General features: G+C 46.7%; 1 long non-coding RNA gene across 1 annotated transcript in view; it reads left to right on the top strand.

Moving 5' to 3' along the window:
• LOC308535830 overlaps positions 1 to 5,553 on the top strand; it is a 32,740-nt gene extending 27,187 nt beyond the window's left edge. The window contains exon 3 of the long non-coding RNA XR_013997303.1: positions 5,351 to 5,553. This is a non-coding gene — a long non-coding RNA (uncharacterized lncRNA). The remainder of the gene's footprint in view (positions 1 to 5,350) is intronic.
• The last annotated feature ends 10,285 nt before the right edge of the window (positions 5,554 to 15,838 follow it).

Here is a 15,838-nt window from a genome sequence, read left to right on the forward strand (position 1 = left end):
TTTGACGGATCATTTCCCATAGCTAAATATAGACATGTGTGCCTTTCAGTCGTATGTCTTTCACATTCTGATTTCTAAAGCAGCGTATTAATAATAATCACCCTCCCATACCTTAAATGTTCCTGCGTGGTGCCTTTCCTTGATTTCAGCGATTTTTCAACTTCCTGGGAAATGGAACTGGGAGATTTGCCTGGACTGTGGGAGCTTTTGCTTTTCATAAATATATCTCAGTCCAATAGCTTGAGAGGCAGGCCACATGTTTCCCTACCTGTCTGCACGTGATTTATATACAACATATTTTCAACTCAGGTTTCTCTGACTGCCTCCTATTTACTTACATGTTTAGGTCTTTCAAGGAAAATGTTGAGAAGGAGGATGTGGGAAAATAAATAAATATAGGAAGGAAAGGATCAAAGGCCTGGGTAGATTCAGGATCTAACTCCAATGTTGGGGGTGTGGGAGTTAGAACTCAAATGAAGAACATACAGTGGAGTGTTCTAGTCACATTAAGTGACAGCCCTGAATAGATTCCAAGTCACTGTGACTTGGAATAAAGATGAGGGCACTTGATCCTGAAAGAAGAGGGAATCTGCACAGAATATGGAGATTAAGTAGGGTGCTTAATAAAATGGCAGTAAATGCCTTTATTTTAATGGGTATCAGTCAGTTCAATGGCCTTTAAATTTCTTCAGGAAGATGAGACTGGTGTGGCTTCGGCTGATTTCTTGAGATATACGGGGATGACTTTATCCCATGGATGGAAATTCATGTAGAGCAGTGGTTCTCAACCTTCTGGCCCTTTTAAATACAGTTCCTCATGTTGTGACCCAACCATAAAATTATTTTCGTGGCTACTTCCTAACTGTAATGTTGCTACTGTGATGAATTGTCATGTAAATATCTGATATGCAGGATGGTCTTAGGCGACCCCTGTGAAAGGGTCGTTCGACCGCCAAAGGGGTCGCGACCCACAGGTTGAGAACCGCTGATGTAGAGTCTGAATTAGAAAGAATCAAAGTTACAAAGGACGTTGTCTCTTTCCTTCAAACCTATGCTGTCATTTAGCAGAGTGACTGTCTTCCTTTGGTGGTTAGTATCCTTAAAACCAAATCAGGTATCAAAATATTTGCATTAGCCCCTTTGAAGCTACTGAAAACCAGCAAAGATGAAGTATTTCTCTGGTTTGTTAGACCGGGCACAATTATTGCAGCATGCATAGGGAAATGGCAATAATCGAAGCTTTGATTTCTCACAGCTAACCACAAATAAGTGGTAGTGCTCTGAATGAGCCCGTTTTGCATCATACACAGCCTGTTTTGTTTGCCAGTGAATTTCCTTAGCGAATGTTAGATGTTCAGGGTAAAATTGAGGTTTGGCTAAAGGTGATAATTTGCGAAGTCTCTTTAAGTAGCTGGCTATAAAAGTTTGGGATCTTAATCTTTAGCTGCACTTGTTTTTCTTTCCTTCCTCCTTTCCTCAAACAGCTTTTGAGTATCTATCCTAAGGGTCAAAACCTCAACTATCCATGGGGCCAGTAAGATAGCCTAATAAGCAAAGCTAGTGGATTTAAGAAAAATGGAGATAAACACATTTTATGTGCCTAATAAACACAGAGATAACTTTTCATTCCCACCAAGAAATGGGCTCTCCCATTATTCTCGAAGTTTCTTTATAAAGTCTTGCTTTCTCTCTTTTGATATTGAGAACTATTTTACTCCAAGATAAATATCAGCGCACACTCAATCTAAGTGACACCTCATACATACGTAGCCTCAATGGGGAAGCAATAGGGAGTGGCAGAGACTGTGGTAAAGTGGAGAGCTGGTGTCCCAGCTAAGTGGCACATCTCCGCACCAGGCTCCTGATGCCATGGGGAACCAGGCTGGGGTTGGGGCGGGAAAGGGAGGGCATACCTTATTCTTCAAGAGAAGTCAATGACCCTGATTCTTATGTAAATCCAGATTTTTAAAATGTGACCTGAAATTTAAAACAAATATTTAAAAAGAGACAACCAAAATAGTTTGGTGAGCTGGATGAGGCCTGTAGATCACCGGTTTGAGATCTCAGATCTACTCACCGAGGCACCCTGATGTAAGACGCTAGGAATACAAAGATTTTTCTTAAAAAAAAAAATCTTGACTCGCAAGAAATTTATGAACTAGTACCTTAAACATGATGAGCCGTGTGTGTCATCGTAGGGGGAAATGATGAGCCGTGTGTGTCATCGTAGGGGGAAATGACCAAGTGGCCTGAGAGCGCAGGGGAGACCAAATTAGAAAGAGGTGAGTGAGTGGTCAGGGACGAGGGTCAGAGAAGGATCCAGAAGGAAAGTATAGCTGAGCTGTCCTGCTAGTTGGGCCAAGCAAGCACAGACTGGAGGAAGGTGGTCCAGGCTGAATCACGGAGGCCACCAGCAGGCCACGCCTTTTGTCAAAGAAGCTAAAGACAGTAGAGCGAAGTGGTTCTCCCTGTCAGGCAACTGTAAGGCTGTGCCATGAAAAGGGAGGAGAGAAGACTGAATTGGAAAGACCATCAAAGCCAGTGGTCCCTTTGGCAGATCTGAGATGCATTCTCTTGGTCTGGTGCGGGATGAAAATTCACTCAGCATCTGCTAGGAATTAGGTGTCATTTCAAAGAAACCACGAAGTACGAATTTGAATCAGAATCGAACATGGAACCCTCCACTCTTGGTAATACCATTCTGGCTTCGTATTCCGTGGCTGTGGGGAGGGTGGGCCAGTGAGGTACAAGTTCGAATGCAAGCAGACTCTGAGGAAAGAGCTGGCCCGAGTTGTGTGCATATCCTGCCTCCAGTGAATACAAATCTAAATAAATAAACAAGTACCCGCAGTTCAGAAAGGGAAAGAGACACACCCCATCCCTTTCTGCTAGCATTTACTTTAGAAAATTTGTGATGTAAATTTTTTTCTCTGTCCCTTGGAGCAAGCTTTTCTAAAGCTAAATAAGCTTCTTACCAGCTTAACCACCCAGGGATTTCTTTCTCAATGACCTGGGAGCCACCTCTTTGACATGTAATCACCAAGGAAGGTAACATCCCTATTTCTCAGCTTCTGTGGGAGAGTGGGACTCTAACTTTGGTTCCAAATTATAAACCTTCCCCCTGTTATAAAAATACCAGTTTAGTTTTTCTTCGGATAAACTATTTAGCTAACAGATAACCAGCTACCAATTACCAAGGCGAATTTAGAAGAACTGCGGTGATAAATGGCGATGCCAAGCCCTCTTAACTGAGGAAGAGTTATTTATCCCGAGAGCAGGTATGGAACAAGGTGGGGTGTCTGCTTGGCTCTAAGGGCCAAACATCTCTGCCCATCATATCTTGGCTTAATGCCTATTCAATAACAAAACCGTTTTCTTTCTCTTCCACTTTTGTGGAGAGGTTTTTTTTTTTTTAGGTTGGCAGGCGTTTTGGTTTTTAATTCTATTCCCCCAACACCATGAAGGTTGGCTCGGTGTAGGGTTTTCAGCTCAGAGTAGGGCAAGCATCTAATCTGCGCCGACGGATGCAAATGTGGGAAGTCTATTCATAACAAAGCGGAACTACTTCTGGGAAGGAGACGTCCACGTGTCTCCCCCCTCCAGTGCTGCCATGAGAAGACGTCGCGTTCTCTGCGGTATTTACAGACGCAGGAGACGCCAGCGGCAGCCCGGCACAGGCTGTCCTGACCGAGTTTGAATCTCAGCTCCATCTACCAGTGGGCGGGGCTTCTGGCACTGACGGAACCGCCCTGTGCCTCAGTTTCCCTGCCTGTAAAATGGCAGATAGAATGGGGGGGGGGGGCGGTTATGCATCTCATAGCACAGTGCTTGGCAGAGGAAAAAGCCTCAACAGTAAATTGTACTATCCAGTGTCATTTTGAAACTGTTTGTCGTAGGCAGAAACGCTTCTGGGATACAAAGTTGAATAAAACACAGTGCCTCTGCCCAGAGGAATTTACTGTCTTATAATAAGTATAACGATACCATAAGATTAATGTGGGTAAATAGGAGAATCAGGTACTTGTAAAGGAGAGAGGACTTGCAGGTGCTATCACCTAATTGCGTTCCCCATAATTACATGGTTTATAGTCCAGTTAAAATCTCAGGACTGCTTTCTGAGCTATTTTAACAGGAAAACCCAGAATGCTTATCCAAAGAAGTGCATGTAGCATCGACTTTGAAGCCAAAAGCTCTGCCACGGAAAGGCTCGTAAGAGACCATGGCTTACACACCCCGAAGCCCTCTCTGAGGTTTCTGCCATCCAGGCACCCTAACCAAAAGGACTTTTGTAAAGTTATAAAAGTAAATGCATATCGACATTGACGCTCTTAAAGCCAGCCAGACAACTCTTGCTTTCTGCGCAGCTCCCGGGTGTTCAAAGGGCTTTGTTCCTGACTCATTCACACAGGACTGGGAAGCCATCTTGGGAACAATAGGGCTGTGTGCACAGAGGTTGAGGCGGCGGTAACCAGGCAACGGGATGCGCAAGCCCATTGCGCAGCCGCACTCGCTGCGCCCAGCGTCAGCCAGCCCCGTGTGCAGGGCTGGCGAGGAGGCCCCGGAAAATTACAGAGGCTCCTCTTAAAGGCACCCGCGCATTTTCTGCCCAAAGCTCCTGCTCTGGTCACCCAGCAGCGGTTCTCAACCTGTGGGTCGCGACCCCTTTGGCGGTCGAACGACCCTTTCACAGGGGTTGCCTAAGACCATCCTGCAGATCAGATATTTACATGACGATTCATCACAGTAGCAACGTTACAGTTATGAAGTAGCCACGAAAATAATTTTATGGTGGGGTCACAACACGAGGAACTGTATTTAAAGGGCCAGAAGGTTGAGAACCACTATAGAAATGTGAAGCTGCGGTATCCATTTTACCATCGGAGAGGAAATAAAATTAAATTCAAAGTCAATTCCCAAGGCAGGCCTTCTCTATAATTAGGCAAATACTAGGTGTACCGGTTAAAATGCGGATTTTTTCAATAGGTGGAATTACGCATGTTGATATATATGCTCTTTTGTTGTATTGCTCCTTCAGATGACCACTTGTTCTGATCGCTGGCACACGCACTTTCTTTTAATTAATTAAATCTTTATTGTTCAGATTATTACATTTGTTCCTCTTTTTCCCCCCCATAACTCCCTTCCACCCAGTTCCCACCCCACCCTCCTCCCTCACTCCCCATCCACTGTCCTCATCCATAGGTGCACGATTTTTGTCCAGTCTCTTCCCGCATCCCCCTCACCCCTTCCCCCCCCCCCAAGAATAGCCAGTCCACTCCCTTTCTATGCCCCTGATTCTATTATAATCACCAGTTCATTCTGTTCATCAGATTATTCACTTGATTTTCAGATTCACTTGTTGATAGATGGCACACGTACTTTCTGAGCAGCACTTCAAAACGTACGAAGACGTGGAAAATTGGGTCTCTGAATGGTCTGCCTCAAAACAAGAAAAGTTCCATTGGGATGGTATCCACAACTTATCTGAAAGATGGGGGAAATGTGTAGCTAGTGATGGACATTACTTTGAATAAAGCACTTTTGATGTTTCTCTTGAAATTATGTTTTCTTTGGCTACAAAATCCGCATTTTTAACCAGTTGAGTGTCAGTCCACATTATTAACCAGTTTAAGGGGCCACGGGACGGGTTCAGGATGCATCAGGTTTGCCTTTACTTTAATGGTCAGTTTATACAGTAGAATAATCTATGCATTATTCCTGTTTCTTAGTTGTCAAAGAACTTTTCTTCATGTTAGAAGCTTTTATGATTCACAAGTTAAGCCGTTGTTTATTGCTCTCTTTTCTGAAGGAAGAAATAACAAAATTCTCCTGGTTTTTGCAACGTAAACACTTAGACTATATTCTACTTCAGCCCGTGGCTCCGCAATTATTCCCCTTATCAAGCAATGTTCACTAGGAGCCATCCTGCAAACAGCTGGATGAAAAGGGAATACTGCTGGTCCCAAAATCAAGCTCTTGAACATTAAATGTCTCTTCAGTCCATTTCAAAAGATAAAAGATCGTTCTCCTCTCTGTTCTTCCTCTGATGGTTTGCTCCATGGCAGTTTCTTTTCCTTTTTTTGTAAACTGCAGTCAGGCACACCCATCCCCTCCTGCTGTGCCCAGGCTCTGAGTGCAGACACTACCGTGGGTGTCAGAAGGGAATTGTCATGAAATATGGAGGCGATCTTCCATTCGTATCAGGGCCCAGGCAAATTGACTTCCCACTTTCCTACTGAGCCATTTTCACCGTGCTTCTTGGCTATATTTAAGCCACATTACATCTCCACTTCAACACTCTTTTTATATCTCTTGCCTGCCCCGCCCCCCCCCCCCAGCGGCCCCCATGTAAATTCTCTCGCATTCCAATCACCACTTAGTAATTTCTGGTGTCCTTTCTGCTTTTGAGAACGCAGAGCTGTGATATCTGAGAACTAAGCACGTGTTTTGCAGGAATCTAGACAGCTAGGACAGCATTTAGCCTGTAATTTTCAAGATTGGATGTCAAAGATGGGATGACATTGGTGATATTATCTTACTTTCCAGAACCACAGGGAAAACTAATTACAAGTAACGAGCACAAAGTTATGTAGAGTTGTCATCTACCTTGTAGCTGCAGATTTAATGTCATGAAACTGTGCCTTTGAAACAGAAATATTTGCAGTTGGTGCCTGCGTTTCTGGCCTCTGAGGTCATTTACCAGAGCTAAGAAACTGAGATCTGAAAATGCCCCCTTTCAGATCAGATGATGCTTCCAACTTTTAAAAGTCCTGTGGAGTCCTAGCCGGTTTGGCTCAGTGAGTAGAGCGCTGGACCGTCGACTGAAGGGTCCCAGGTGTGATTCCCATCCAGGGAATGTAGGTTGCAGGCTCGATCCCTGGCCCTGGCCTGGGCTGTGCAAGAGGCAACCGATTGGTGTGTCTCTCTCACATCGAGGTTTCTCTCTCTCTGTCTCCCCCAACTCCCTTCCATTCTCTATAAAAGTCAGTGGGAAAATATCCTTAGGTGAGGATTAATAAAAAATAAAATAAAAGTCTTGTGGAAAGCCTCATCTATAATAATAAAAGCATAATATGCTAATTAGACCGGACGTTTTTCTGGACGACCTTCTGGACGAGGCTGGGTCCCGGGTGCCAGAGGGAAGCCGGTGCCAGAGGGAAGCCGGTGCCAGCAGCCTGTGGAAAGAAGGCCTATTCTTGCACGAATTTCGTGCATCGGGCCTCTAGTTTGTAATAACACATGACGGCTGCTAGGTGCAGGTGCCAGCGCTGGGTACTGTGGCGATCCCCTTTCCTCCACAGGGAAGTGGCATTTCACAGCCCAAATAACTCTTGGTGTCAGTGGCTGAGAGGAGCCCTACTGTTCCTGGGGAGAATCTCTGCAGAATAGAGATGGAAAGAAAATAGTGTATGCAGTGGAGACTCACACAGCATTATTATAGAGAATGCAGATGGAGTGACCTCACCTGAATTTCCCCTCTCAGAGGCAATTCGACTGTTAAGTGGCTAAGAGGCTACATGACTGTAAATTAGAACCTCACTCTGATGGCTAAAATATAAGAGTTGTGGAAGAAACTGAAGTGTGTAAATACGTGTAAAACTATTAGTAAGCAGAGCTGGGAGATTTTGGTTGCCTGTTTATTTAGTAAACATGATAAAAATACATAGTTCATAAAATTTCCTGTCTTGGTCTCAATGCAGGAAGACAGGGTTTGGGAATTCAGCCTTTGAGTAGGGGTGTCAGATAAGATACAGGACATCTGGACAAATTAGCATTTCTGATAAAGGATGAATAGTTTTTTTTAGTATAAGTGATACTTGGGACATAGTTGCACTAAAATATTATCAGAAATTTAACTATTTTTTTTATCTTTAAGTATGATAATTGTACTTTTAAGGCCTTAAGGAGGACATATGTAATTAGGTTTCCTTGCCTGCATGAGAGAGGTAAACATGAAAAGCTTCCAGTTCAAGGGGCCAGGCCGAGATAGGAATGCGACTGACACACACAGCACACAAATATGTTGCCCCAAATAAGTAACAGATGACCACTATGTGCAGCCCATCAAAATAGTATCATGAACGCCTACTCTTAACTTGGTCAATCATCCATTCATGCAACAGCTATTTATTGAATGCCTGCTACGTGCCAGGCATAATTTCTGGGAAGAGTACAAATTCTGGGAAGGTAAAAATCCCCTTCTATGGAGAGTACTTACTTTTGTCAGGTGGACTAACATGTAACATTGTAGTAAATGACAGATCCTAAATTTGATCAGAGAGCCATGGAACATCAAGTTAAGTTTATCTGACTAGGGCAGGGGAAAACCAGGCAGGCTTCCAAGAGGAAGTGGCTTTGCATGAAGGAGACTAAGCTGGTGAAATAGGAAAAGAACAATAGGGGGGGGGGAGAGGGGGGAAGGGGGGAAGGACATATACAAAGGAAGGCAAGGAGCATGAGGGCACTGTGGATTTTTAAAAGCCAACAAAATAGGACAAACCAACAACAACTACAAAAACAGTGAAAAGTCAGGCGTAGCAGGAACTATGCGGGGATTTGGAGGCGGCTGACAGGACAGGGTGGGGCCAGATTAGAGAGGCGTCTACTGAGCTCGGACTCCCCTGGGGGCGCGCAGAATAGGGTCAGGCAGTGGTGGGCGAGACTGTGATAGGAGACGTTTCCAATTCATTCTTTTTTTTTTTTTTTTTAAGAAAAGTGCGTGTGTGTAATCTTGTGCTGGATCTTTGGAACATCAAGAACACAATTCTTTCTTATTTCCAGCATTTCACCATCACCCACATTTTCCTTTCTGAGAAACAACTAAGGTGGTGATATAAAATAACAGATCTTGGGGGGGGCTGTGTCACACCTCCTTTGTCCCAGAGCAGCTCCTGTGTGTAAGTCACACCAATGCCAGCGACCCTTGGCGGGGCGGGGAGCTGCTTTAAGGCTGCGTCATGCAGGGTGTGTTCCCCTCCCCCTCCGTCTGCGGGGGGGGGGGGGGGGGGGGGGGCTGCCCTAACCCTTGGACAAAGGCCGGAAATGGTAAGCAAACTGCTGCAAGAAGCGAATGCCTTTCAATCAAACTAGGGCTCGCCAGGCAAGATCTCCCTTAAAAGGAAGCGCCCAGAGAAAGGCGTTCCTGCCGTCCAGGTTCTGGTGGGCAAGGCGCAGCAAACGTGGGGACACCATCTAATGGGCGCCGAGAAACAGGCTGGCGGCTTCCGGCAACGCGCCGCGGGGACCCTCGGGGAGACCCAGGGCCCGATCCGCCTGGCACGTGCGGCGTCTGCTTGCTCCCCTCCAAGGTTGGACAAAGATGACAGCCTAGTTATGTCCCCAACGCGCCTTGATCCCCGACCCCAGTGTCGCAGGGCGAGCCGCACCCTTCGCCGCCGCCATCTTGTTGTTTACTACCCGCCGGGCCACGTGACGCGTCTCTGCGGAAGCCCAGGCTCCCCCACCGCCCCAACTTCCGGCCAGACCGGTTCCAGCCGGCCCCTGCCTGCAGACGCGCAGCTGCCCCCTAGCGGCCGGTCACTTCCGGCCCCGCCCGGTCTGCCGCCATTTCCCTCCCCGGCGGCCGCACGTCTGCGCCGTAGCTCGCCCCGCCCCGGCCTGCGCGCCCACGTTTTCTGTCGCGTTCACCGTGAGTCTTTGCGGGCGATGTAAACGTTAACCTCCTCCCACGTGCACGGAGGGGATTCTGGGACGTGGTGACAGGAGTTTCAGGGGTTTCTACCAGGAGCCTCCGGCCTTGGCGGCCTGCCCCCACCCCCCAGCGCGTCCCAACGGCGCCGACCCCGGGTGGGGCTGGGGACGCGGCCCAGGGCCCTCCCCCACGTCCTCCCCCCCCCCACGTGTCCTCGCACGTGACAAAGCCCCATGCACATGGCTTCTCCTATTCGGCCAGCGCAGCAGCCTTTGCGATGGAAGTTGTTGCTTTTATTAGAAGAAAACTTACACCCAGAGGGAGCCATCTGCTCCCGTGGCAGAACTTGCATGGACTCTCAGGGCATCTGAGTTCCCACCAGGCCCCGAGGCCCTCAGATGACCCTGCACATCTGCAGCATCCACCAGGGGAGGGGGCTCCTCGGAAATGCGAACCCCCGGGGCCGCTCCACGCCTGAGCTCAGATGCACCACTTGTTTACATTTGGCCACGTTTGCATTATAATTTTTCTCTATATCAGCTGCAGAACAACCTTATTTTAAAGTCCGAGTTTCCAGAGGTAAATAATTGCCCAAGGCTCTCAGTTTATAAAGGAGGGAGCTGGGATTTGAACCCAGGACCGTAGTCTGTGTGTCTCTATTACCTCCATTAAAAGAAAGGAGGGGCGGGGCGGGGAAGAATAGTCGAGCTGAGTGTGCCTAACCAGCGGTTCTCAACCTGTGGGTCGCGACCCCTTTAAGTACATCCTGCCTATCAGATACTTACATGACGATTTATAACAGTAGCAACATGACAGTGATGAAGTAGCAACGAAAATAATTTTAGGGTTGGGGGTCCCATGACATGAGGAGCTGTATTAAAGGGTCGCGGCGTGAGGAAGGTTGAGAACCGCTGAAACAGGGAAGGACAAGGGAAATGTGTGAAATGTCAGAAATCCTCCTTCAGAGCAGCTGACCTACCGGGCTAAGTCCCTCTCTTTGCAAGCAAACATCGAAGCCAAAGGCTACTGTGTGACAGGTGCCGGGGTGCTAGCACTCGGGTTTTGGGGCCAAAGTGTCTGCAGAGCCCTGAAGGGTTGGGGGCCATTAGAGGGAGCCCCTGGAAAAGTGAGAGCAATTTGCCAGGAAGGGAACTGAATCCCTTCCTGGTTTCTTTTAATCCTATTATATTCCAGTTTGGGTTTTTTTAATGCTTTGATTTTCTTTTTTTAAAAAATATATTTTATTGATTTTTTTACAGAGGGGAAGGGAGAGGGATAGAGTTAGAAACATCGATGAGAGAGAAACATTGATCAGCTGCCTCCTGCACACCCCCTACTGGGGATGTGCCCGCAACCAAGGTACATGCCCTTGACCGGAATCGAACCCGGGACCCGTCAGTAACCAGGCGGATGCTCTATCCACTGAGCCAAACTGGTTAGGGCTGCTTTGATTTTCTTGAAACCTTACCCCGTCTCTCCCCTGACCTCTGTCCCTGGTTAGAGTATGAATGCCCCCCGTTGGCACATCCCTTAGGCGATCTGGTGCTGGATCCCAGGGCCCCTGCGTTTGGTCTTCTCCAGGTGGCCTGGCTTCTCTCTCACGGGCTGGTGGTCTCATTCCTGCCCAGCTGACAGACGTGCTTCTACGTTTGAACGGTAGAGTCAGAGGTTCCTTTACCTTCTGGGCATTTCCACCTGGGTATCTCAAAACCCTTCAAAGTGAGCCGGGCTGGCTCAGCTACCCACTCACCATGGAAGGTCCCTGCGCCCCTTCAGTGTCCCTCCCATCTGCTGTCCTGTCTGAGCAGACACTGGGGAGCCAGCTCGGGCACTCCCCTTTCCTGCTCCCCCCTCCCCCGTGAGTTCCGGAACTTTTCCCTGCTGCTCAGTCTTTCCCCTTCATCTCCATTGCCCCTGCCCTGACCCAAGACACACTCTCCCTCCCTTGATTCCAGTGGTAGTTCCCTAACTGATCTCCCTGCCTCCACTTGGCTCCCTGTCAAAATGCAAAGCCGACCTTACCAAATGCAAATCAAATCTAGCCACCAGCTCTCTCTCCTGGAGGGATTAGAAACCCTCAGCGACCTCCTGCTGCGCTTTTGCCCAAATCGCCAGGGAACGTGGCTCCTGAGGCCGCTGCTCCCTACTCTTTGGGCTGCAGACACTCACCTCCCACTGGCCTGGGAGCCTTCGACAGGCTCTTCCCTTTGCCCGAGCTGCCCTTTCCCACCCATCACCTCCCCGCTCCTGTTCTTCTTGGCCCATGGCTCCTTCAGTTTTTGCACTCCCCCAGAATTACTCTAAGGCATGGTATTTTATGGGCATGGTTCTTTGTCCATTTCAGCACCTGGACCATAAGGTCCATGGAAAGGGACCGTCTCTTCCTTTGCTGGTCCTTGTGTCCTAACTGTGGTGCCAGGCACATAGCAGGCTTTGAGTAAATATTTGTGGAATGAATGCCTGAGTAAGAGAAATGGTGCTCAGTTCCGAGGACCCGTCTTAATAGCCAATTACTTAGCACCGTGGTCGCCATCTAGTGGTGACGGATGCTATTCTACCCCTGGGCCCATTCTCAGTGAGGGTCCTTAGCTCTCTCGCTGCACTGCTGGCACAGAAGGGAATCGATACTCGAGTAAGGAAGACCTGAACTAAATTAAAGTAGATGCAGTTGGTTAATTCTCTTGACTCTCAGTAAACATTAACCAAGGGTCTGATTCTTTGGCCACCCCAGGGACTTTTTAAATAACCGAATCTTATGCTTAGTATAGTTATCAGATTGATGCAGTCCTCAGAGCGTGACCTGAAAGAGCCCCACTCACACGAGTTTCAGGACAAAGCCTGGACTTTATACACTGTTCTTCTCAGAGCCTGTTCACGTGCGGGCTTCCCGACAGCATCGAATCCAGAGCAAAGCCCTACTTCCTTGAATTCTCCCTAAAAGCGCCCAACACAAGCCCAAATCCCATAAGTCCTTTCTAATGTCCTGGCGCCGAGATGTCTTAATGTCCTGGCGGTAAAGCATATGGACTTCATGAAATTCAGTGTCACTTTCCAAAAGACAAAACATGTTCATCGTTTGCCCTTGAGCGAGGTGGCAGAAGTGGGAGCAGCTCTGAGATGTGGTTATGAATCCTGGCGCCATCACTTCCCAGTAGAGGGACTCTGGGCAGCTTGAGGTTTCTCCAGTGTAAAGGGGGACTAATTGTATAGGACTGTGGGGTTTTTAAAATATATTTTATTGATTTTTTTACAGAGGGGAAGGGAGAGGGATAGAGTTAGAAACATCGATGAGAGAGAAACATTGATCAGCTGCCTCCTGCACGCCCCCTACTGGGGATGTGCCCGCAACCAAGGTACATGCCCTTGACCGGAATCGAACCTGGGACCCTTGAGTCTGCAGGCCGACACTCTATCCACTGAGCCAAACTGGTTAGGGCAGGACTGTGGGTTTTATAAGGGCTGATAAACCAGAAAGTTTTGCTATATATATGTAAGTCCTTACTTAACATTGTCTATAGCTTCTGTGGCTTCAAGCAAAATAATGTACAATAGTGAAATCAATATTCCCACAGGCTAATTGCTGTAAACAAGAGTTAAGTTCTTACAGCATCTCATCAATGATATAACGAAATGTTGCTGAATGAAATGACCTTATTCAAGGACCTCCTGGTTGAAACCAAGCGCCTTTTGGGTCTGCCTCTACGACTCGTAGTGGGAACGGGATGTAGGGTGGGTGGAGAAGGGACTGCCCATCTTGGGTTGAAACATGGCAGGCCGTTGGCCGTCCAGGGGCTTTCGATGGCTGCAGTGCAGGTGTCACCCCGTCCCGGAACTGCACCAGGCATACAGCTCAAAAGATTTGCCAGTCTTGATGGAAGGATATGTAAATCTGACTCCATTCACAGCCTCTCTTTAACAGTTCAGTTGAAATTGCATCTAATTTAGGCTCATTCATAATTGTCACTGGTGTAAGTAACTGCAAATGCGGAGGAGCCCACCCCAAGGCCTGATAATTACTTCAGGATGAAAACCCAACTGTAGGAACATCATGGTTGCTATGACAACCATGTGAGAAGCCCGGTTGCCCACGGTTACCTATGTTACCAGATGTCAGTGGCGCTTGAGTCTTAGCTCTGAATGAGCCTCTGGAGCATAATGGGGAAAGGCAATAGGACCTGTATGAGTGGGTCTGAATGAAAGAATCTTCTAGCGCCCATGGGAATCTCTGACATTCTTTTTTTTTTAGCCCCGATGGGTTCATGAAGAGTCTCTATCTCATTACAGTTGTCACCTTGGAGCCTGAGAGTCCTAAAATAACCCTTCCTCTAAAAGGCCTTTCTTTTAAAAAATTATTTGTTAAAATTTAAAAATAAGTAATAGAAATATAAGGTTCAAGCCTGAAAAATGCAAAAGCTCTATGAGGAAGTTCTCCTTCCTATCCTTGCCCCCACTTATTCTCTCTCTCTCTCTCTCTCTCTCTCTCTCTTTTTCTCTTTCTCTCCCCCGTCACCCCCCCCCCCCGTCTCTCTCTACCCCCTGATCGGGGCCAATGAATGAACCTGCAACCCAGGTACATGCCCTTGATGGGGAAGCAAACCAGACACTCTTCGGTCCACAGGCTGACACTCTAACCATTGAACCACGCTGTCCAGGACTCCTTTAATTTGTTTTTACACAAAAGAATATATGATGTACACACAAAAATACATCATACACATTGTTATGCACCCTTCACTTTTCCTTAATATATCTTGAAATTGTCTTATGTCAACCCATAAAACACTTCCTCAATCTTTTTAAAGTGCAAGACTTTCCATTTTATGGATGTGCCATTGTGTTCAGCCATTCCCTATTGACGGCCTTTAGAGTTGTCTTCAGGACTTTGCTATCAAAACAGTGGCATCGACTAGCCTTACATTAGTGTCGATTTGCACGTGTGCGTTATCGGTAGGACAGTTTGTAGATGTAGAATTGCTGGGCATGTGGACTTGTCATTTGAAATTGCCATTCAAAGATCTCGTATTGATTCCCACGCCCCCCAGCAAGTATGTGAGGCCATTTTCCCACAAACAAACAAAGAGTGTCTTATCAAGCTTTTGGGTTTTTGCCAATCTGGTAGGTGAGAAATGGCATCTCAATGGGGTTCAAACTGCATTTTTCTTGTACGTATTTAATTGTAGTGAACTAGCTATTCATACGCTTTGCCTATTTTTCAATTGGGTTGTTGGCCTTTTTCTTAGCTGGAGCAATCCTATTAGAATATTAAGTCTGATGATGCTCTTTCTTTCCTTACAAGCCACTGGCAACCCATCTCCCTCAGAATGAAAACCAGATCCTTGCAGTCTGCTCTGTTGCCCACCAGTGTGCCCACCTGCACTCTCTCTTTCCCCTCTGACTTGGTGTCCAGTTATGTTCCATTTTATTTATTTTATTATTATTATTTTTAATATATTTTATTGATTTTTTTACAGAGAGGAAGGGAGAGAGATAGAGAGTTAGAAACATCGATGAGAGAGAAACATCGATCAGCTGCCTCCTGCACACCTCCTACTGGGGATGTGCCCGCAACCAAGGTACATGCCCTTGACCGGAATCGAACCCGGGATCTTTCAGTCCGCAGGCCGACGCTCTATCCACTGAGCCAAACCGGTTACGGCTATGTTCCATTTTAATCACTCTGTTCTTGACACACTGATCCTCTTCCTATTCTTTGCATTTGTCTCAGGGCCTTTCACCTTTCTATTCTCTCTGCCTGGAGTAGGCTTCCCCAGCCTACTTAAAATTATAAATTCTTACTGATACACCCCTCCCTCCTCTTACAGTCTTTTTCCATCTCTGCTGATGGACTTGATCTCCTTCCTGCTCACCACCAACGTGTTAATTGACTGTCTTCCCTCGCACTAGAGAGTAGGCATATGAAACCTAAGAAAGTGACTATTCATTTACGCCATCAGGTTTTAGGATTTGGGCACTATTTCCTCATATAAAACATATCAATACTTGGGCTAGCCCCAAATAACTAAATTACGGTGAAATTGAATTGAATGTCTATATATTTTTATTAAAAAATATACAACAGGAAACAATGTTTATTTTATGTACTCAGAAGTAAGGGAAATAAGTTCCATGAGCATTTTTTTAAAAATATATTTTTTTATTAATTTCAGAGAGGAAGGGAGAGAGAGA

The sequence above is a fragment of the Myotis nattereri genome (assembly GCF_964212035.1).
Source record: "Myotis nattereri genome assembly, chromosome: 21".
Taxonomy (NCBI): domain Eukaryota; kingdom Metazoa; phylum Chordata; class Mammalia; order Chiroptera; family Vespertilionidae; genus Myotis; species Myotis nattereri.